Source organism: Haemaphysalis longicornis, unplaced genomic scaffold (assembly GCF_048455015.1).
Source record: "Haemaphysalis longicornis isolate Haplotype H1 unplaced genomic scaffold, Haemaphysalis longicornis Haplotype H1 scaffold_8, whole genome shotgun sequence".
NCBI lineage: Eukaryota > Metazoa > Arthropoda > Arachnida > Ixodida > Ixodidae > Haemaphysalis > Haemaphysalis longicornis.
In genome coordinates this window covers 130,668,036-130,692,233 of record NW_027526445.1, presented here as the reverse complement: position 1 = coordinate 130,692,233, position 24,198 = coordinate 130,668,036, and the positions used below count along the sequence as shown (strand labels likewise).

Below are 24,198 nucleotides of genomic sequence, written 5' to 3'. Positions count from 1 at the left end.
TCCGACGCAGCCAAAAAGTTTTTTTTTTTTGTATACGTTGCGAACTCGTTCAGACTTGTAATAAACTATTGTCCAACCTAACGTGAACAAATGTTTGGTTAACGCAGTAAATTCTTTCTATTGGTGTTCAGGAGTTAAAGGAAAGGGATTCGAAAAATATCCACATTTAAGTTTGTTTCGCCCAATACTCGTCACTGCCAATTCGGGCATGGTCACTTCCTTCTGTCGTTTAGCTGCGCGCAGCCAAAGTGCCGTTCGGAGAGTCAGAAAGTATTCACCGTAAACGCATATGTTATATTGCACGCCAGGTAGATTACATTTTTTTTCAAGCGCGCTAAGGAGAGCCCTGCGCAGATGGGCGCCGGGAACATGTACAGTCGCTCTACTGTTTTCCCAGACAACAGCCACCAGCTGTTGTCTGTAGCGCCAGAGCCAAAAATGGCACTCTGCAATTGCAGGAAGCTTGGGTGTTTTCACAAGCCGGAACCTGATGCCCGTAGCAGTAACGTTTCCCCTGAAGAGTGCAAGAGCCTCTTTGCTCACTAGCACATAGTTATCTGAACTACGCTCAAGTCACTGCGGCGTTGTCAGGGCTGTAACGACTTCTGTTCCGTTCGTAATCGTTCTGCGAAGCATCGAAGTGAGTGTAACCGTGAAGAGTCACTGAAAATGGTCGCACCAAGTTCTGAGCAACCAGGGTACTACCAGGTTAAACCAAAAGCATGCCTCGCCAAACGGGTTTAAGTGCTCCACTCGCTTATCACCCGCTCCGCCGTTTGTTTACCAGTCATCATTGACCATCCTGCCAATCCTTTCCACGTGTTCCATAACTTTACGGGGCGTCACTGTCTCCCATTTTCCCAGTCGTTTCCATCTCAAGCCAACATCGCCCATTACCGCAAACTTTTGAAGCTGCAACAAATTCACCTACAGTGCCGGAACGAATGAATATCACACTCTCACCGTCTTACGAAGTGCTGAGCACATAGCCGAACGAGGTTTTCCTTCAACAAGCACTTTCTTCAGCTGCTCTACTTGAAGGCTTTCTCGGTGGTTTCCATTAGTTTTGTACTGACGGCGTACGATTTGACGTGGTCTCGCCCGCGTAGGCTTTACGCCGCCATGTCTGGATTTCCCTCACAAACTAGGATCATTTCTTCCTTCATGAAAGTGCGCGTAAACAGGGATTGCAGTCTACGTGCAGGAGTTGCTGTTACTTTTTAACTCAGGTTGGCGGTAGATATGGCGAGCGAGGGACGTCGGCTTCCTACGGTATAAGTTCAGAGAGGGATCCCCCGGTGCGAGCGGCGAGAGAGGACCTGATGAAGATCATGATGGAGGCTGACTTCGGCGAGCGGGAGTTGGCCCCAGCCACGGAAGGCCTCCGGAACGCCTTGGAGTACAACCTGCCGGGCGGAAACCGCATTCGACTGCTGGCCCTTGTCCAAACCTACGAGCTCCTGGCAGGGGACAACGCACCCTTCCTGCACGAGGCGTGCTTGGTCGGCTGGTGCACGGAGCTGGTGAGTACCCCTCGCTGAATGTCGTAGCTGTCGGAACAAGAGTGGTTACGCACAGGTGTGACAAATAGAAGTGAATGTGATTGTTCCATCCAACAGAAGTGCTTCTTTAGCCAAAGCAAGGTATGAAGCACAAAGACCTAATTTTGAAGCTGCAGTAAACCCCCCTTCTCTTTGTGGGTACGTTGCCCCGCTGCTCGTTCCTACCCCTTTCAATTGAAGATTTGATGACGATGTATTTGGCTACCTGTATGTTTGCTCGCCTGGCTGCGTTCTTAAGCCCTTCATATGCACTTCATCGGTGGTGTACAGGCGTGTATGGCCACCTTTTTGCTTTTGCGCAGTTTAAGCTCGCGCTATGAGTCGCCTCAAGCTATACAATGCTTCAGGCACGTGGTGCGGGCGCCGCATTGCTGCGTATGGCGGGATTTCCTGCTAAAGGTTCTGTTTATTGATTCTGTTTATTGGCCACTACTTTTACTGCCAGAACTTCGGACATGGCACAACCTGTGCCCATTGTTATGAGAACGACCCTCGTGAGGGGAGGTGAAATAGCCAGATCAATATCAGTTCGCACTGCGCCAGGGTCAGATGGAAGGGGTAGGCAGGGACGTCGAAATGGGAGGATTGAGTAAGGGTGGGTAAGGGAGGGGAAGGAAAGCCGCACTCAAGTAAATGGTAGAAAGGGTTTCAAAAAAACGTCACGGGTTTGAGGGAGAAACGGGTGTGGGCATTGCGGGGCCTGATTGCCTTTTCGGCATCATTCTTAGCAAACAAGAAGAAGTGATTTAGGGGAAAGAAATTCACGCTGGCTTCTCAGTCAAGAATTTGTAACAGCATACTTCTATTTCAAAACCCATCTAGATTGACGATCGCCAGTGTTTACTGTTCCCGCAGATGTGCTGCTACCTCCTGGTCCTCGACGACATAATGGACAAGTCGCTGGAGCGCCGAGGCCGGCCATGCTGGTACACACGTCCTGACGTCGGCCTCTATGCCATCAACCACGAACTCTTTATGGACAAGGCCGTGGGCTTTGTTCTGAGGCAGCGGCTGAGGTCTATGCCCTGCTACACGGCTTTGCTCGAACTTTTCCACGACGTTGCGTGCTGGGTCAGGAACTCGACGCCATATCCGTCATGGCAAAGGAGGGGCAGCAACGCCCGTCCATCGACTGCTACTGGGCTACCCTGGACTTCAAGACAAGCTTTAACGCATTCCTGTTGCCCATTCGGGCTGGAATGCTGCTGGTGAGGTCTTCTCATTCAACAAAAATGTCTCGTGGTACTTAAGCCTTCGTACGTGCTTTAAAGGCCCAGTGATACTTAACAGATTTCTCATTTTTGCACCGTAATTTGGACTTTTTTGCTTTTATTTTTTTTTTCTTTTGGCGCGAATCACATCTGCACTCTAACTGGAACATGGCACAGCTTGCCTTAAATTTTTGGTGTATGACTGTTCTACTAACGTGTCATCCCGATCACATTTCTCGCGGCACGCACAAGATTTACGCACAAATGAACTGGATTTACGCAGAACAAGATTTACGTCCTCAGTTCATAGCTTTGTGATTGTTTTGAAGCCGACATTCTCGCATATAACATGGCAGTGATCTACAAAACGCTGCAAATAGGGGGAAGCTTGAATCAACTAGAAGGAATCCAGTCATCGGTGAGGGCAGGATGTACGCACTCAGAGACGAGCAGGGAAGCAGTACGCACAGCTTGGACGGTAGAATAAAGGCAGCAGAACGATTCTACGCCAGGCATTATGCCAGTGACGTTAGACCCGGGGCGCTACTGAGCGTACAAGCTCAACTTGAGGTGTCCCACCAGTAACTAACAAGGTAGTACGAAAGACTCTTAAAGGCATGAAAATAGAAAAAGCGGCAGGTGACGACTGCAAAACCGTGGATATTTTGAAGGAGGGAGGAGATATTGCACTGGAAAAACTTGCTGTGCGGTTTTCTGAATGTATAAAGACCCCAAAATTGCTCATAGCCTCTCGGCACGCTAGCTGCCTATCAACGGCAGAGCTTATGGCAACGACGCTGCGGTGAACACGGACATGAGTCTGCAGCGCGCCCATTTCAAATGAGCCGCTCATTTCTCAGCGTGCAGCGCAGGTTAGAAATGGTGGCGTGCGTGGTAACGACGCGGCGCAAGGATCACATCGAACGCTTTGCGCCTGAATACCGTGTCCGAATGGCGCAGTCGTATAGACGTAGGAATCATAACGCGAAATTCAATTAGCACCACTGGAGGCGTTTTGCTGCAAAGCAGTTTATTCCAGCTCGCCCTCTAGTTGCATGCCTCTGCCGGTAGAAGGCAACTTGCCCCGTTGGAACGCCGGCGTGAGCACATTATTCTTCTTTAGCTTGAAAGCCATTCCGAGCGATATTGTCGCATTGGCGGCCCTCATTGGCCAGATAGTCATAGTTCTTATGCGGAATAATAATAATAGATCTTAGTCTGGCCGCCTGTAGTCGTTCTTTCTCCATTCGCAATTTCTGGCCTATTGGGCGCCTGGGTTTAGGCGTGCACGGGTTGGGGGGAAGGGAGAGGGCATACACGCACAGCAGGGCTTAATGCCGCTACCGATTACACACCCGTTGTGGTGATGGTAAATTTAAACATGGGAGGCTCATGGCTGAATGCGCCCTGTCAACTGTCCTCCACAATCCAGCAGTTTGGGTCGGGGTCGGTGTACTTCACAGTCAATGAGATGCCTACGACTAGGCGGTGAAAGGAACACCCACGAGTGTGTCCGCTAGAATAAAGGTCGAAGACTTCGAGGTGTTAACTGGCTATGGGACGGATGCATGTCGTTCGCTTGGAGGAAGAGCAGAAACGTAAGAAGCGTCAGCTCGAACAGAAGCGTGAATTGGCGCAAAAACCACGGAGAGCCGTTGACGCGGCCGTTGCCACTTCAAGTGCTGCAGCTGGTCGAGTATTTGCGAACCTCTCTTCGATGAACAACATCTGGACCGCTTGGGACGCCGACGTGGGCCAATATCACTTGTTCAGCTTAAAGGGCTTTCAGAGCGACCGGTTCGGCAGTATCCTTCACTTCTAAGTACCCGTTCATGACAGGTTGCCGGTTTTTGCGTGCACAGGTTAGGAGAGGAGGGCGATGGTTGGGGGCAGGGGGGGAGAGGGCATGAGAAGCTGTAGGCGTCATGCCCTTACTGATGATATCTCTGTGTGTTGGCGTTAGGTTCAACGTGGCCATCAAACAGCTCAATACGACCGGTCCGGTGTCCTTTGTAGTAGAGTGGATTCAGTAGGCGTCATACACAAACAGTGAGATACCTACGACACGGGAGGGAAAGAGGCAGCTCTATGTTTGTCCGCTAGGACAAAGCTCAGGTCTTTCCAAATTTACAAGTATCCTTAGTCGTAAATTCAAACGTGTTTTCTTTCGTGCCCTTCGTGGAGGGCGTGCTGCTTCGTAGGTCATTCTTCTTCACAGAGTGAAAGGGCGCTAAATTTCTTTTCTGTGGGCGCTTGTCTTTGGGGGGCATTATCACCAGCTTGCACGGCATAAGTAAGTCAATGCAAGCTTCGCTTAAAAAATTGGTGCCGCTGCAGGCGGGCGTGGAGGACAGCTTGCTGCACGAGCAAGTCAAGGCACCAGCCCTGCACCTTGGACGCTTGCACCAGGTGCGTAACGACTATATCGACATCTACAGCACCCCGGGGCACCCCTCCAAGATGGGCACTGACATCGTGGAGGGCAAGTGTAGCTGGCTCCTGCTCACCGCCCTGGACCTCGCGTCACCCGAACAAGCACAGCGCATCAAGGTGAGATCCCTCTTCTCCCGAAACAGGTTTACACCTTAACTCATCGTCCGCATCACCATACGTGGCTTCTCACTGCTTTTATCGCGTTCTAGAGTCTCCCTCTATGTGCGCGCTTACTAAGGTGCAGCGGCCGGATTTTATTTACTTTTGTGTGTGCTAATGCCCTTTCTTTAGAAATTTTGCATTAAACAGGGCACCACTACAAAATAACTTTGCCAAAACAACAAACGAGCCATCAGAAACTCAAGCATCTCTATCCATACCGTGCAACACAGATACGCGATAAATATTTCAAAACTTCGAATTTTGCGCCACAGTAACGTAATATGGGCACGAGTGACGTACTTTGTGACGGCGCTAAAAATATATTTAGCAGTATTTTAACTGCATGTTCGCATTCAAGTGATACGAGCAAACGGAACTATACGCCTGATTACAATCGCCCAAACACGTTCCTTGGCGGTGGCTTAAGTGCACAGGGTAAGGAAATTTTTAAAAAATGTGGTTTTGTTTTCCATCGCAATTAGGGAAGTTCATCTCCTTATGCACATTTTCCGTATTCCCACTTTTCTAAGCAAGTAGAATTTCTAGCTCAAAAACAGTTTTTCTGAAAGCAAGTAGTAATTGACCACGCCCCTTTAAGAATGTTCTGCAGGTTTCTTGCCACCTTTTCCATCAGGAAGCTTCAGCTCCAGATAAATTCTCGTGTCCGGAACCAGATGTATTAAGAAATTGTCTGGCTACCATTGCATAGCTTCTTTTTTTAGCCAACGCAATCCAACGATGCTGCGGACATTTTTTCCACGTTTGTGCTTTGGAGCCGAGCACCAAAAATGTCTTTGTTGGTCTGTACACACTCAGGAGTGCAACTGTGGATGCTGTTCTTTCACTGAATGATGGTAGCATCGCATGAACCAACATTTTGAAATCATTTTATTTGAACCATGGGCCCCACACAACCATCAAGTGGCTGAAAGAAGTTGACCACCAGCCGAGATACTTCGCGTGCAGAGCGGCACGGCAGCTCGCAAGAGCGGCAAGGCACGACAGACGACAGGCTGAATAGCAAACAAAATATGACTTTGACGGTGATTACGACGTTGGTACTTACTAAATAAGTGACTCGGGTGGGGTTGGTAGTGAAAAAAGTATCGTTCTCCCATTTTTTCTTACTTTAAACTCAATTATCTCCAAACGAAGTTTTTTTTATTTCATAAGTACCGTTATATGCTGTATTTTACAGGATAACCTGTTGAGTTATTTTCCAGTCAGCTACATACGTTTTCACAGCTACTGAGCCAGAATTGAAAATGTGCACGTAATGGTTCTTTTATCACACAATTTTTAACATGCAAACAAACTCAAAATTTAGGTATGCTAGCTGCAAAAAAATTAAAAAAATGTAATTTAATTTTTGTTTAATCAATTCTGGTACAGTAAAAAGTGCAAAATTCTGAAAGGAAATACTATGTGCTTTATGTAGATACCCTTATGAGGTGCCTGGGATCAAATGTACCTCAAAATGGCCAAAACTGCATGGGAAATATGAAAAAGTATGAAAAGCATGGGAAACATATGAATTGTGGGAAGCCTAGAAACACCCAGGAAGGAGTGCCCTGTGTCCTTCAGTCGGCACTCGCCAGGCGCCCAATCTAGATTCTGTGAAGGCCTAGAAAAAAATTCCGCAAAGTGTCTGGGTCATAGACACTGCTTTATCTGTTTCCTTTAATATCGATTATTTGTTTTAACTTCCCGATAAAATTGTTATCGTTGTTAATATGGACGAAGCAGTCATTTTATTAGCAAAACTTGTATGTTGCCTTAATAGCCGAATGTGAACTTGGGTGTTTCTTAGGATGCGCGACATCCTTTCTGAAGAATCGAAAAGGCTTTTATAGGACAGCATTTTTATTAAAGTGAAATTATTTATGAACCCTTGGCTACACGGCTACACACCTGCCTTAGGATACGAGCACTACCAGCAGACAAGCGAACAGCTGTAACGCACTTTGTCTGAGATAATTGGCACCATTTCAGATCAGCAAGCATGACCAAAAGATCGAAAAAGAAGCCCCGCACTTACGCATGACTTTGTATACAAAATGGCCACGTTTTAGCACTTCTAAACCTAGTTATCTCGATCGAAAGCAAAGACCATGTACACAGTGCTTCGTAAAAGTAGCATGTTCTATATCTAAGAATTATACACTAGAACATCCATGTTAGCTTTACAGCGCAATTAAGACACACACAAGTACGAGTAAGGGACTTGTGTGTGTCTTTATTGCGCTGTAAAGTTAACATGTTGAACAAACTAGTCCAGACGTCAATCTTACTAGAACATCCAGCATCACGGCTGTCACAGAATCCCTCTTGTTACCCTCTATAGAAAAATAACGACTAATAGCACTGCTGTCGCACTTCCACAGACTGTGATCATCCCTATTCTCCTTTTCTGCATTCATATTAAGGACACGCATAAACATTTTTTGTGACTCAATCATCCTTTCATAGTCTGCTCCAGGTTTGCATGCAAAAACCTTCTTCGGCGATCACCCTTTTTGTTCCTATTTAATTTTCGATAGGCTATTTTCGATAGCTATTTAATTTTCGATAGGTAGTGCCTTTATTCAAGATCAGTAGTTGTTTGTAACCATTTGAAAAGCATTTTAAAGGCGCTTGTCTAAGAAAGTCGGACGTTTGTGCTTTCGACAACTAAAGGTGCATGTATATTTTCGTACAGACGGGATTTTCATCTCATGTGTTCTTTCTTTCTCTTGTGGCGTTTGGTAACCTCTACTACTACGTTCAAAGTTGCATTTGTATTGTAATTCTGCCTAAGCGTTGGAAATGTCTCGTTGTAGCCTCGCTGCTGCCCGATTCCTATGTAATGTCCGCAAGATTCTTTAGCGTGCCTAAATTAAAAAAAAAAAGATATATCTGCTGGATGATTGTATTCATGCTTTCGTTTGCGCTGAAGGTCATGCACAGGCAACCCAGCCACGACGGTATTTAAAATCAAATTTGGCCGACTGGGACCAAGCGGCGATGAAAAAGTCGTAAAACCCTAGCCTTTCACGTGATTCGCTTGCGCTGGCGCGCCCGCACAGAGTGTCCTGCCGGCGCTGAGCGATCAAGCACAGCTGAAGCAGCCGTTTCACCTTTCAAATATAAAACGTGAAACAAACAACCCTAAGTATAACATACTCTTTAGTTCTAAAGGTTGCTTCCCCGCAAGAACTCCGTGTATGCAGGGGTCACCCTTCACACGCTGCTTGCGGGCGACGGCCCCAAATAACCTGCGGGCGACGGCCCCAAATGTGCTCATTGCGGTCTGCACCGGGCCGGAGGTGACGAAACAGGGCGTGCACACCAAACGGGCAGTACTCGCTGCTAACAGCGAGATCGTGAGGCGCGGCAGGGAACTTGGGCTTGAAGTGATAGACGTGAACAGGTTACTGGACAGCATTGGACATAGGCAAGCTTTTCAGTTTGACGGGATTTAATTCAGCCCCAGTTTAGGAAACAAGGTGTGGTGGCGCTTAGGCGAGAGAGCGGTAGATTTTTTTAGGGGACCCCGGGCAGCTAAGGAAGGAAAACTAGGAGACAAAGGGGAAGGGAGGGACACCTGCGCACTCAACGCTGGGAGGCAGCCAGGCCTACAGCTAACCGGTGAACCTACAGAAATAACTGAGAACGTTGACAGAAGCGATTTAAGCGGAAACAATAGAGCGAATGATTTTGTAAAATACAAAAATAAATCCCGCAAGCGGAAAGGGAAAAACAAATGCAATAAATATTTAATCAGCTACATAAATATGTAGGGAAGCAGAAAGCCTGATAAGTGGGTGGAAGTCCAAAACCAACGTGAACGGGAAGAACTAGACGTGTACGCCTTAGCCGAGACTCAACTCCGAAACCTAGAAGCCCCACCTGTCATAAACAACTATGTCTGGGAAGGTTGCAAGAGGACCACAGGAATGAAGAGAGGGGGAGCTGTTGGCATGCCTATTAAACAAGGGACCGACTGGCAGAGAGTGCATGAAAGCTGTAAAGAGCATCTATGGGTTAGAGACACCATAGTGGGGAAAAATACATGGTTAGGAGTGGTGTATTAGAGTGGTGTAGGGAGAAAAATGAGGAAATGGTAAACTGCTTAAAAAGAGGTATAAACGAGTTTAAAGATTCGGGTGAAATAATCTTAGTTGGAGATATGAATGCCCATATAGAAGGTTTGGATGGATACACAGACCACAACGGTTCTCTAGTGATAGATCTATGTCAGGAAATAGTAACCATGGAAAGCAAATGTGAAAGACTAATAACGTGGGAAAGCGGCAACAGACAGTCCAGCATAGACTATAGTTTAGTATCCGAGACAGTATACGAAAGGTTGCGGGAAATGAGGATAGATGAAAACGGAACAGAGAGCTTAGGAAGCGACCACAAGCGGCTCACTTTGAACTTTGGAGGCGCAACCCGGACAAATTTAGAAAGAGGTACAATAGGAGGAACTAATTTGAACAATGAGCAGTTAAAGATCATCGCTGATAGAATGGAAGATGATATCATTAAATACCCAGACAAAAATTGGGATTACGACGAAATGATTGCGTTCATAAAGGGTAAGATGAATGAAGCAAAGCAACGAAACCGATGGAAAGGGAAGGGAAAGCCGAGAAGCTGGTGTTCGAACAAAGGCGTCGAGATAACATAGAGAAGCAAAAAGAACTGGTATGGAATCGGAGGTAGTGAAGGAGAAATGGGGTATCTACCGGAAGAAGAAACTAGAAGTGCAGAAAATGGTGCAAGCAAAGATCAAGCAGAAAAAAGAACAATGAATGGCAGAAATGCGGAAGAAGGACAAAAGCTACGTAATGTGTTGCCCAGAGCATGATGTCGAGCGGACTGCAATGCTCTCAGCGATTCGAAAGCTGGCAGCCCCACACAGCACGCTGGACCACATCGTCTTTCCAGGGGGACATTGGATGCTGCGAAGAGACGTGTCAAGCCTTCTCCTGAGCTTCCTTGAGGAGACGAAGCTGGCAAACTTGTGGTGAAAGGACACTACCTTTGGCTAATTAGGAGGAGTGTGGGCGGAGCGATTGCCGGCATATCCAGCCAGGCTAACGCCGCCTGATCCCCACAAAAACAACCACCACCACCACCACCACCACCACCGCATCCAAGAAGTTTTGGAACCATTTAAAATTTCTAAGCTCAAAAAACGATGTTTCATCAAAAATTTCTCATTAATGAGGAGGGGAAGCATTTAGAAGGAGAGCATGCGTTGGCGCATATTCATCGAGTGATTAGTGAGAAGCTTAGGTCAATAGGGGTAGGGAAGCCTGCACCAATAACATCAGCGCCACAGAAGACTGCGGAAAGGGAAATAAGTTTGAGCAACCTTGATTGAAAAAAAAAATTCCCCGCATTTCCCCGAGGTGAAGAATGTGAAAGTGCGAATGCACGAGTTGAATTTGCGCGGTTCGGTAATGTTCGCGAAAGAGAGATCACACACACACACACAACTACAAAGAAAGAAAGATGCATTTATTCACAGACACCTATTTGTGTTGTCGTTCTACTTGATTGCTAGAGCGGATCTCAGCTTTGAAATTTCGTGTCAGTACTCCTTTAAGCGGGTGCATTAGCCCTTCTCACGCCCGATTCCTGGCCAATCCCCCACGTGGGTATGTGCCATGCACAGACACCTATTTGTGTTGTCGTTGTACTTGATTGCTAGAGCGGATCTCAGCTTTGAAATTTCGTGTCAGTACTCCTTTAAGCGGGTGCATTAGCCCTTCTCACGCCCGATTCCTGGCCAATCCCCCACGTGGGTATGTGCCATGTCAGCAGGAACAACAACAAGAATGAGCCATGGGGACGCGGCCAGGCAGCGCGCGCCCATCTCCCCCCGTTGCTAGGGAAGACGAGGAGCGCGCGCACCCGCAGCTGTTGCTATGCGGACTACGGCGGCGGACGATTCAGGCTCGCTTAAGAAGTGCATTCGCACTTAAAAGCAAAGCAAAAGGTTTCCCCCAGACAGCAGTGGGCCCGGACGGAATAACAATGCAACTGATAAACCTTGTTGGATCTAAAACTAAGGAAGGGTTTATGAGGGCAATATATAAGGTGATACAAACCAAACAAATACCAGAGGACTGACTAGAAAATAGGATGAATTTATTATATAAAGGCAGAGGCGACAAAGCCAGTATTGATTCATACAGACCACTCACAGTAACGTCAGTGGTGTATAGATTCGTAATGCAGGCGATAAAATTAGAAATTCAAGCATAGATGGAAGAAAATGAAATACTTGGGGAACTGCAGAATGGATTTAGAGAAGACAGGCGATTGGATGATAATTTGTTCTTGATAACGCAATGCATTGAAATTGCGAAATCGCAGAATATACCATTATGGATTACATTTTTGGATATTAAAGGGGCATATGACAACGTAAGCTGAGAACTGCTGTGGAGAATGCTGAAACACCAGGGATTAGACGAAGAGTTAATACAGTTCCGTATAGCTATCTATAAAGACAATAGAGTGCACCTTACATGGGAAGGACAGAAATGCGCCCAGCAGGTGAACACCCATCAGGGACTGAAACAGGGATGCCCCTTGAGCCCAATACTGTTCATGCTTTACATGGCAGAGTTAGGAAAGAAACTGGAAGAAAGTCAAGTAGGGTTTAGCCTAACCCATATGCTGCAAGTCGAAGTGGTAACAACAGCGTATTCCGGGAATGTTATACGCAGACGACATTGTTCTTTATTAGCGGCCAGGAAGCCACCGACCCCGGGTTAAATTTTAGTGCAGACAAATCAGGAATAATGGTTTTCAAAGACGCTACCACTGACGCAGTGTCTATCCAGCAAGACGAATTACCCAGGGTGAAGGAATATAAATATTTAGGAGTGTGGATAAACGAAGGGGATAACTACTTAAAAGAACTCCCGAGGAGCAACCTATGGGTAAGGGAAAGCGAAACGCAGCTATAATCAAGCATAGAGCTCTGTGGGGGTGTAACAAATATGAAGTAGTGAGAGGATTGTGGAAAGGAGTAATGGTTCCGAATCTTACATTTGCGAATGCTATACTCTGCTTAAAATGAGACGTTATATCAGGCCTTGAGTGAACCAGAGAACGGTAGGACGTTTGGCCTTAGGAGCGCGTGGAAAAACAACTAGCGAAGGAGTACAGATAGATATGGGCTGGGCGTCGTTTGAAGTTCGAGAAGCACAGACTAGAATATGTTTTGAGATGAGGTTGAGAGCAATGGATCAACAAAGGTGGGCAGCTAAAATGTTTAGGTACCTATACTTGAAAAGCGGGGACACGCAGTGGTTAAGGAAGACTAGAAGGCTAACAATGAACTACGGAAAGAACAGTGGAAAATCCAAAACAGCCAAGATAACCAAAAAAGAGGCAAGGCAGATTCAGTGTTGTACACGCTCCTCTAAACCAGGAACGATAGCTCCTTCGTCGTTCCTTCGCAATTTTGAACCGAGTTCCCGTTACATGTTCCTTCATTGCGAAAGGAACGCGTTGCAGTTCCACTTCAAATGTTGGAATGTGTCGTTACATTAACGTTAAATTTCACTTTTTAAAATTAAAATATGGTGTCGGGTATTCCGGAGGCGAAATAAAGTGAGAAATTTAAAATTCACACCAAACTACGTATTTTATACGCATGGGAACACCGCCGGCAGCAGATTATCTGGACATAAAAAGAATCGAAAGAAACGCTCCTAGACGAATTTTTTCAGGGAGCACCGGACAAACTCAAGACATGTCTAACTGCGATTTTGCTGCTCGTTTATTATGGGTGCAACACATATGGCACTTTCCACTTCGGTCTTACAAAGGCGGCGTAAGGTTACTGCGCTTCAGATGTGCAAATAAAAATGTACTCACATGCAGGAACATAATTAAATTTCTTGCATAAGAAACTGTGTCGAAAGGAACAATACCTAGGCATTTAATCAATGGTTATTTATTATTGCAGTTTATTTAAAATACCTTACAGGCCCTTTGCAGGGAATCGAGTAAGGGAGTTACAAAAGTGAAGCTTTGCGGATTATACAGCACAAATTTGCGATTAACAAAACACAGCAGAACAAATAATGGCTACGAGGCTCGCAATACAAGGTTAAGTCGGTAGACGATAGCAAAAAAAATAAGTCAACAGCGTACCTAGTCACACATGAAATCTACGTGCAAGAATTACAAAGTATGCCGAACACAATCATGGTAGTAGATAAAGGAAACAACCACAGATAGCCAGATATGTGGACGCTACGCACAAATCAGTTGCTGTGTTTAGAAATACGAATAAAGGAAAAGCACAGTAAATAACGAGGAGCCTAATCACGTGCGTCAAAAACATTGACACTATAAAAGATCAAAGCACAGGTGGAAACAGACCAATTAAAGCAACTCGGAACGCTTGCGGTCCATGTTTGGGCGGCCTCTCTCAGGTGTTGTCCACACGGCGCGTCGAAACTATGCCCAACAATGACGAAATTCCTGTCCTTTGTCAACACGACACGTGCAATACAACAGGACCTGGCACTCCGTCAGCCCATTCCCGTAAGATACTGCGTGCGTACTCTGTAACTTCGAGAAGTTACAGCCCAGCCCTATTAATAGCCGGTGACCCTTCGAATGACCTCACAGCAACGCACCCGCGCCTCGCACGCTCTAATGCGGTAATTACCCTGACAATATACAGATACGGTGGTTTCACAAGGGACCTGTAGCGCCGCTAGGACTTAGGCAACATTTCCCAGACGCGCATCCTGGCCTCTCCAGACAAACGATGAAAGGTGAAAAGCATTCTCGCGGCTGCGCTATTCACCCGTCGAACGCCACGTGAGCTCGGCCGGCATGAAAGCAAGCATAAGATGCTACGCGCTTCGTGGTTACCCTTCTGCCTTTGACCTGCGAGGAAGCACGTTCCTCTGAAGGGCGCGGGCAAATTGGCCAGCTTGTATAGGAAGAGAAACACAATAGCGACTTGCGGATTTTTGTGCTCGAGCCTTGGCATCATCAGCCAAGTCCTAGCAATGTAACGTTTGCAGAATGTACGCCGTTCCTGCCGTTCCGTCATAAACCTAACGAGTTACCGTTACAGTTCCACCGACCCCTAATGGAACGGTGGCGTTCCTCCGTTCCTCCAAAAAGGAATTAGTCCCAGGAACGGCGTTCCTTGGCGTTCCAAGGAACGGTGTTCCAAGGAACGCCGCTCCGTACAAAACAGGGCAAATTGAAACGAATAAATGGAGAGAAAAAAATGGGAGATAAAACGTCGTTAGAGATGTACAGGGCTGAGAAATTGAACATCAGAAAGGAAAATTTCTATGATAATTCCCAGGGCAGTGCTTTGCTCTTTGAGGCTAAAGCAGGTTGCTTGCGAACTAAGAGCTTTTTGGCGAAGTATTCACAAAATGATGGGGTATGCGTGGTCTGCGGAAAAGAAACAGAAACTATGCGGCACATAGTGTTATAATGTGAGGGTATCCATCCAAATCTACATGAGGGAAATATTTGGGTTCCATAAGCCCTAGGATTTAAGGGTAGCACAAAAAAAGGTAACTTCAAGGCTGTCGAGGCGATGAAAAGAATATTAGAATGCCGGTGGACGAAAAGCAGAGAGGGGAATATTGCCTAGGACAGTTACCCCCTGTACCAGAAAAAAAAGTATTTTGTGCCTAATAAGCTTTTTGTGCCTGTCCTAATTAAGCAGCGCTAGTATTAAACCACGTGTATAAAACAAAGGTATATTAGTCCTTTTTGGTAAGATGACATGTCATCACCCCGCTACAAAGGGGACACCAAATAGCAATCATCATCATCATCATCATGCTCCGTTGTATTGGCATCATTTCCGTGACTGATATGACGTCAGTGAAATCTTTGTGTATCCGGGAATAAAACACTTTCGTGTTAAAAGACCTACAAAAGATAGCGGCCGTACACACACAGAGACAGATGATAGCAGCCATACATATAATTTGGCAAACAAGGAACATGCAGTGCGTTTTGTGGTGCAGTGTACTCCATCAAGCACAGCCCGCCCTGTAGTCCATTTCGGCAGACGCCTGCCTTGACAGGAAAAGTACGTCACGTGATAACAGTTATGAGGCAGCCATTCGAAAAGAGCGAACTTGGCGAGCGACGCCACCGGCGTGACTGTAATAGACGCTGTGGCCTAGTAGCCAATGCGGCAGCAACAAGAGAAAATTGCGGCCACCGGGGATATTATTCCCCGCATTTTGCCGCATCAATCGGTACTTGCCAGCCACCAACTTAGCGATGCAACAAAAGTTAGCGACGGAAAGTCCGGTTGGGGTTTAGGGATCGCGTATCGCGCTCTGCTACACTACTAGGTCACTGAACACAGACAGTAACGCCGCTTGACGCTTCGCTTCCCAAAACGCCTAATCAAGTCACACCTATCCATAATTTTTGTATTTTGGGGAAGGAAGGAATGAAATAAACTATATTTTTCCAAGCACCCTTAGTGCAGGGTGCCATTTTTTAAAGCTGCGGCCAAGGCTTCCTCCGCCCTGGACTTCATCAGCAGGGGAAGAAAAAAGCAGGCTACTTCGCTCTGTATTGTGTAGGGTCGATTTAAGGGTGACGCGCTAGTTGTGAGCCCTTTACCCGCACCGTTATTATTGGTGGTTCACACAGCCGCAATGTACAACACAGGGGGATAAAAGTTAAGTCGACAGGTACTTTTTTTAAATTGGACGCTTAGATGTACGTGAAGAGGCCAATGCTACAGTGAGGTTGTGCGCCATGGGGGACACACAATTAGGTGGTAACTATTGATGTCGGGGGCCTAATTAACTAAAATTGAATAATTAACTTTTTAGCGGCTGCCGTAAGCAGGCATATTTGTATTGAAGAGTTAGACGCAATCGCCTTTCTACGCAGTTTAATTTGTCCGAATTCTTCTAGTATATCCGTACTGCTAGATATCGAACTGCAAAGTTTAATTGCCGCTCGCAAGATGACGCATGCATGGCCGCGAGAAGCTCCTTCTAGCTCCTCTCTGGTGCTTAGTTTGACAACGGGGCCAATGCATAGGCAAAAGTGATAACTGCCCCTCTTTCACTCCCGGCTGGCGAAATCACGAAACAACAGCGGTTCCTAGCTCTGGAGTTTGCGATTGCGCAAGCCAAGACTGAAAGGGCGCAAGTTATCAGTTTTTTCTATGCCTCTACCCCGTTGTCAAACTAAACACCGCACGTCACAAAAGGGAGGAGCTTTGAGCCAGTTGTCGTGGCCCTGCACCTGTAATCTTGTGAACAGCAATTAAGTGTTGCAGTTCGATATCTTGGAGTACGGATGGGCTAGACGAATTCTGCCAAATGAGATAGTGTAGAAACGCGATTCCGGCTAACTTTTAGATACAAACATGCCGGCTTTCTGCAGCCAGTAGAATGTTTATTAATAATTATATTTATTTGGCCACCGACATTAATAATTACCACCTAATTATGTGTCCCCTGTAGTGCATAACCTCACTTGTAGATGTGGTCTTCACGTAGATGTAAGCGCCTAATTTTATAAACAAAACCTGTCGACTTAACTTTGATCACCCTTTATAAAAAAAGTGAAGGATCCTGACAGATACTATCTCATTTTGTATTTCGATATTTATTAGCAAGTACTGTTGACAATTGTATACACCACTACGACTGACAGGTCTTCACGTGGCATGCAGGATAAGGAAATTGTGTTTCGTCATTCTAAAGAATGCCTATGGCGCCTCATTCAAGCCAACTGACACTTTGCCGTGTTGCGCCAGACTGCACGTAATTGCCTCTCCACCGAATCAATCCCCCAAACGCCCTGCTCTCATGTGGCTTGGACAATCTAAACTACACAGAGAAGAAATCGAGGTGGTAAGGAAAAAAAATGTCAACAACGATGTATCAATCCTACTGCAGACCAACACCAGAAAATTTTCTAAAGGAATAAATCCAAACTACTTATCATCGACCATATAATTATTCAAAGATGGTACACTTCTTTCATGGTCATAAGTTGCAGATAAGTTCACTTCTGTTTTTGTTCTGTGTACGAACGAAAGCTTAACCAACCAATCCTAAAATGCAGCCCATAGATACATCAAGGCATTACGTGCTTATCACCCATGAATGTATTGCTCCAGCCATTGGTAGGCTTCTTCCAGCCAACGTTGCACCAGATCTGGAAGAAATAATCGTCAAACTATAGTTTGGCGCCTATATTTGCGATCATTAGCATCAGTTATTCAGTATAGGTATTTTTTAGTTTAGTCATTTCTATTAAACTAAAAATAACTAAAAGAGCCATGTCTCCAGGACTCGCTGCGCTATTTCAGCAATCCACATTCATAGGAAGCGTACCTTTGGCCTGAAAATTGCCCTTATCCTCCCCATCTTCAAGTCAGTTCGGACCCACTTGTACCTCTAAATTACAGACCGATTCTTTTAACCAGCACAGTTTAAAAACTTCCAGAACACATAATATCATCGGCCAATATGCGCTACCTGACAATACACAGCTTATCTCTTCTCAATCTACGCTATTTTTAAAGACGATAGTCCTTCTTGGGCTACTTAAACCCAGAAATTTGGGTCTGTCTGTATGTGTGTCCGTCTGTCTGTGACTCGATTCAGCCACCCGGCCAAAGTAAAATTGATATTGCGCAATAGTCGTATATACTCACAGCTAAATGTAAACGTCTAAGCCATGTATGTTCATACTTGTCAACTTTGTTGAACAAGAGCAAGACATTACGCAAATATAAGACTGGAAATTAGTACACAAGGGATACTTACAGTGTTCCTTTATTAAAAAATTCATGGATGCTTGGTTTTTCTATAGCAAATAATATTCTACATCTACTGCACAAAACCGTCGCCTCCTGGCGGCCTATGAAAAATCACGCGGCAACAGCAACGACAGGTTCCACTACAACAGGTTCCACTAGCTAGGTTCCACGTTCTGCTTGGAACGTACGTGGTCACGGCCACGCGGTTCTATAAACCTTGTAGTCGGCCGCCTCCATTCACGCGCGTCTCCGCCGTACTGCAGCGCTGGCATCGAGGAACCCGGCCTGTAGCAGTGGAACGCGGTAAATTCAAATCGCCTTGCGCAAACCTTTAGTTTGTTTACCTTGGGATAAGCGCGACGGTGCAGGAACACCATGAGAGGTGAGCGGGAAAGCAAAGGGGGGCATTTCTTTGGCAAATGTTTACAAAGACTGTCGTCTTTTGACGACATTTGGAACGAAAGGAGCCGACACGCGGTCAATTTTTAAACTTCGCTCCTCTCAGTCTTTCGAAGTAATTACTAATGATCATAAAGCAGTGCATTCGTCCTCACAAATAGATGCTATATTGATTGATTTTGCAAAGACTTTCGAGAACCTCCCTCGAGTCCGCCAGCTGAAAAAAGCTTACTTAATAACAACACTATGGGTAACAGGTGGATTACAGTCAAACCTTGATATATCGAACACGGGTATATCGAATGATTACCTATATCGAACACTTTCTATATCACGCAGAAAATTGCATGCGTTTTTAATTTTTTATTTCGAATTGGGACATGAAATGGTTATATCGAACTCCGCCACCCCAGACTGCCCAGACCGCTCGCGCTCTGTTGACAGGCGGCGAGCTATCCCGCAGTACCCTCGAGGATAGCGGTGGCGCGATGGGCGTTTCCGACTGCTGCGCATCGGTTGCACCGAAGAAGAATTGGACGGTGCAAAAGAAGAATGCGAGCTTGAAGAAACCTGGGGCCAGCTGGAGCGCTTTGTTGGTGCTGAGCCACGAAGCATGTGCATTGATGACTTTGTTGGCGGTGACGACAGCACCGGAACGACAGCGGAGCTGACGGATGTGGAGATCCTAGCGGGGGTTACTACTGAGCGCACAAACGAAGAAGCTGCCGAGGTTGTACCCGCAAGCACTGATAGTGCCCCGCTCCCGACTTCGACCGAGGCTTCAGCGGTTTTGGCCCTACCGCACCGCTACTGCAGCTGCTAGCGCTATAGAAGGCACCGGCCTGTCGCTTGTGGAACGTTTGGACTACGTTGAGTAAGTCGTGTATAACACGCCAGGCTACCTTGCTGCAGTACTTTAAGCCAAAAGAATAAATACTTTCAAGCATCAAGTGAGTATTTACTGCACAATTCGTTAATTCATTGATTTGTACCAGTTTATGACGCGTTTTTTACGTGATTTTATATATTGAATTCTGGTTATATCGAACTATTTCGCGGGCACCGCGCTGTTCGATATATCGAGGTTTCACTGTAGTAACTTCGTAACCAACAGGTAACTTCGTAACCAATAGGTATCAGTCAGTAAATATCAATGACCATTTCTTCCCAACATCTCAAGTAGCTTGCGGTGTCCTGCAGGGCTCGGTATTTGGTCTTTTCCTAATGATAATGTATAAGATAACATATATATATATGGCCATAACAGTAGTACGTGTTCTGCTATTCGAATATTTGCGGATGAGTGGGTTATTTAACACAAATTACAAACCCCCAGATTCCTTATTCATGCAAGCAGGCTTTATTAACCTGACGAAATGATGTAGGGATTGGCAGATGGAAATGAATGTGCCGAAAACTAACGCCATTACATTTACCAAAACTAGCATGTCAGAGCCTCGTCACTAGCTTCTTAATAGTATGCCTATACGAGTCGTAACCAGAGTAAAATAATTCGGGCTCCATATAACATATGCCCTAATTTGTACGATACCACCGATACAGTAACCGGGAAAGCATCTAAAATCACTCAGGTTTTTCGGGTGCAATCTGCATTCAGCTAGCACGTCCACAAAGCTTCTGGCCCAGCAAACACAAGTAAAACCAAAGATAAAATATGCAGCACTAATATGGAACCCTCACCAGTCGCATCCCCTCAACAAACCTGAAACACTCCAAAATAAATCTTTCCAATGAGTTCTCAGGAACTGCTCACAAACATCAATCATAATGGAAATGAAAAAAATTACTAAAGTGACCGCCCCTTGAATGTGGACATTTCGACAGAACTCTGTCTGGTTATTCTCGCGTACTAACCTATTTTTTTCTCTCGCGGCTATTACTTGCTATTCGTCGTTCTAATCAGCGCCCAGGTATCATTCTCACCATCATTGTCCATGACTCAGAAATCAAAGAGATACACTTATCTCTCAATGTATAAACTGTATAAATAACTTTTTGCAATGTTTGTGCCATTTTCGATTTTGTGCATAGGCATGTTCTAATTGGATAGTTACTGCCCCTATTATTGTGCGCCCTTATTCTGCAAGTATGCATTTCCACGTGAATATGTTTGTATTTGTATTTTGATGATTGCTGCTGTTTTTTTAACTATTTTTCACCCCCCCCCCTACCTAACCCCCGTAAGGGTTTTTAAGGTAAATAATAATAAAAAAGAACACTCTCAATCGCACCATGTGAAGCATTTCCGAAAGGTTCACTTGTATGAGCCCTCAAGACCAAGTAATGGAAGGCGGTGCTGGGTAGCTCACCGAAAATTCAGGAAAGTCTACCGGAATTGGCTGCTTCTTAACTGGCAGGCTGGAACTATGGTCACTGTTCCAACCAAAGCTTGGAATAAAGTTCTCTCTCTCTCTCGTCCCGCAGGCGCACGTGGGACGTGGTGTGCCGGGTGGAGCCGACGAAGAGGTGGTGAAGGCCGTCTACCAGGGACAGGACCTCCCGGCCCACTACGACGCTTACCGCGAGAGGGCCCTCCACGATCTGAATGCCCAGATCAGCCAGCTGCCCCCGAAGCTGGCCGACGTGCTTCGCACCCAGAGGGACACGCTGCTTAGCCTCGACTCACCTGCCTCGAGTGCATCCTTGTAGCAGTGTTTCCCCCTTCGGTGTTTGATTTACGGGGCTTGCTTATACAGCTTTTCCTTGTTCGCCAGGCTCAACGAAATAAAGTGGAGAGTCCACATCCTCGCTAAAACTACTCCGTTCCACTGCCGAACTGAGCCAGTCACTACGTGCCTTGAACTGATATTGATTCTGAAACTATCTGTTTGCTTGAGCCTTCATTCTGAAATCAGAGGTGAAATAAAAAAAATCGTCTGGAAGTGCACAGTTTGGTTAAAATGGCTGCTCACCACGCTTAGAATACCAAGCAATCACCTATATAACGTGGGAATTGTACTGAACCGTTCCGAATTTGGACGGCCATCCACTCACAGTATGTAAAGGTATAGATATTTAACTCCAAGACTACGTGTTTGGTTACCTGTATTCTTGTTACCATATGCGATCGACTCATAGGATGGTGAATTGCCACTGAATGAAGCAGTTCTGTGATCGACGGCAGTCGCTGTTCTGGGGAAGAGAGGGGTAAAAATGGCGGCATTTGCACTCCATGGATGATGGCGGGGGTGTGGAGTACGGGGACTCGAAATGAAATCTAAGTTGCGCCCCGAGTGACATCCGATATGCGCCCCGACCGTCATTCGATTTGAGCCCTGAGTTGGACCTTGATAATTACCTAAATGGAACTGCAACTCACGGCTCAAATCGAATTTCGCTTGATTTTCGCTTGATGGTGGTGTGCGCACGGATGGGCGCAGGCGGAGATTAAGAGGTCCTAAGGTACTCCGCACCGTTACAAGCGAGGGAGTAAGCCGGTTGATTCACGCGTACTAATTCACGGTCGTAGCCCAATGGGTAAGACGACTCACACTATGTCTGGTCGACCAGACACAGGCTCGAATCCTGCCGGTGCCTGTGGGATTTTTTTCGATTGTAAATGCTATGCGCATAACCGCGGACCGATATTGTGCGGTCCTAAGGTGCTCCGCACCTAACAAAAGTTTACGCCCCGAGGGGGCAATCTGGGCGACGGGTTACCGGCGTCGGTAGCCGGCCGGTAACTCTGAAAGCTCGCTGGATAATGGAAGCTGGACCTCGCGCTCTTGGCTGCACAACGTCTTCAATCAGCCAGCTCCGTCTACAAAATGGGGGAGTAGTTTAAGGCTAATTGCCATAAGCATTGATCCATGGAATCGAAGCATCGATGGCCGCGAAGTGGGGGAATATAAAACGCGGGACGTAATCAAGGGTAAATTAGGGTAAGTCAATGTCAGCAGCAGAGTGTGTAGGTCTGGCTGAGCCACCATCGCCGCTCCTTAGATTAGGAGGATAATTATCGGTCGGAGCGGCTGGAGCAGCTGCCAGCGGGAGAGGCCAGTGGTGTCGCGAGGTAATGTCGTGGAAGATAAGAAGGTTGTCGCGGGATGACGGCTGCGTGGAAGGGCTTATTTGAGTTCAAGGCCAGCTTGGACAGTGTGCTCTCGAGGGGCCCTGGAGGTGGTGCCTGTTTCCCCCCACACCGGTATGCACCGGAGTCCAAACCAGCTCGTCTGGGGTGGCCAGACAATTTTGACCAGGGATTTAAGGGACAGTGGCGAAATGGCACCCCTGACGAAACTTCGAACGGGCCTTACTGAATCGGACAATATATCTAAGGGCGGTGATCTGAGGCTGATAGCTGGGGCTATTGCCGTCTCTTCCGCTGTCCCCAAGGGGTGCGTGGTTACGGAAAGAGGGGTAAGCTGAGGGGCGTAAGGGGTATAAATGACTGCTAACTCACCAGCTTCAAGTCGCAGGTAGTTTCGCTCCGTTAATGCCCTCTCCGTGTGCTCGCTGCGAGCTCGATCAAGCTTGTGGTGCATACATCCCCTTAGATTCCAGATCGCCGTTCATCTTCGCAGGATACCGCACCTGGCAAAGCGGCAAACCTTCTTCTTACACGATACCCTGAAGCTGATATACCTATGACTTCATGATTCAATCACTGGCAAGAGGTAGTGGCTGTGATAGCGCAACTACCACGCAGGTTTTGCATCTATTCCTTGCTGTGTACGGCTGCACACAGTCCAAGCTCAACTTGTTCGCCTTGTCTGGCTTTCTTGCATTCGCGTGAAACCCGGCCTCTGGCTGTCGGACACTCTTAGTTAGCGAAATGAGGTCCCCGAATATCACGTGGAGTTACCCTGCCAGGAGTCGGTGAGGCAAAAATTATGCGACACCCTCTTGCCATAAAACCTGGTATTCCTCAACGACACCACGCAAATCACCCAAGATGCAGGAACCTCCAGATGCAATCCCATTCACCTCACCTTATCAAGTGGCTTGGTGCTCATGCATCTCCCAGTGGAAGCGGCAACCCGATTGCTAGGCCAATGATCACCACCACATCCACATCTCACTATCTCCCATTGTCAAGTCATGAAATGGAATTCTTTTCGATCTCTTCATCAAGTTCGGGTTGACATCTTCGACATCTTTGTTAATCTCTCCAAGGTCATAAGGCTGCGACCCTCACCTCTTGGCGGTTTTTCAAGGTGTAGGCTCAATAGCGCCAACGCGAGCTTCTGAGCGCATGAAAAGTGACATCCGCGGTAGCCCGTTCACCAACTCAGCGCTGCTGCACGTCGACATGAACGCCGTTTCCATAAGCAGCGCTGGATCGATTTACGTCCTTCAGTTGGCCCGACAACACGTACAGTATCCCTATGGCGCACTTTTCTGAGAATGAAACAAGGGCATCGTCTACAGTACCGAGGCTGCCAGTGAGTTCCTGGTGCCACGACGGGACGATGAAGAGGGCAACGTAGCGTAGCTCTGTTGTCCCAGCCCCCAGCAACCAGGTTGTGTGTATGGCCGACATGTAAATATACTGCAAACGCATCGTCGCCTATCTCATAATTGATGATCTATGTTGTGCCACCCGTAACAAATGGGGAGGTGCAGGATACATCCTCATCCTGTCCCCAGCTTGGCATCGCGTCAGCGTAGC

The 24,198-nt window shown here is 46.7% G+C and overlaps 1 pseudogene across 1 annotated transcript; it reads left to right on the top strand.

Moving 5' to 3' along the window:
• The first annotated feature begins 442 nt into the window (after positions 1-442).
• Positions 443-21,463, top strand: LOC144148831 (farnesyl pyrophosphate synthase-like; annotated as a pseudogene). Its single transcript, XR_013318074.1, has 4 exons — positions 443-1,523; positions 2,418-2,770; positions 5,111-5,323; positions 21,012-21,463. The product of XR_013318074.1 is annotated as a farnesyl pyrophosphate synthase-like (transcript).
• The last annotated feature ends 2,735 nt before the right edge of the window (positions 21,464-24,198 follow it).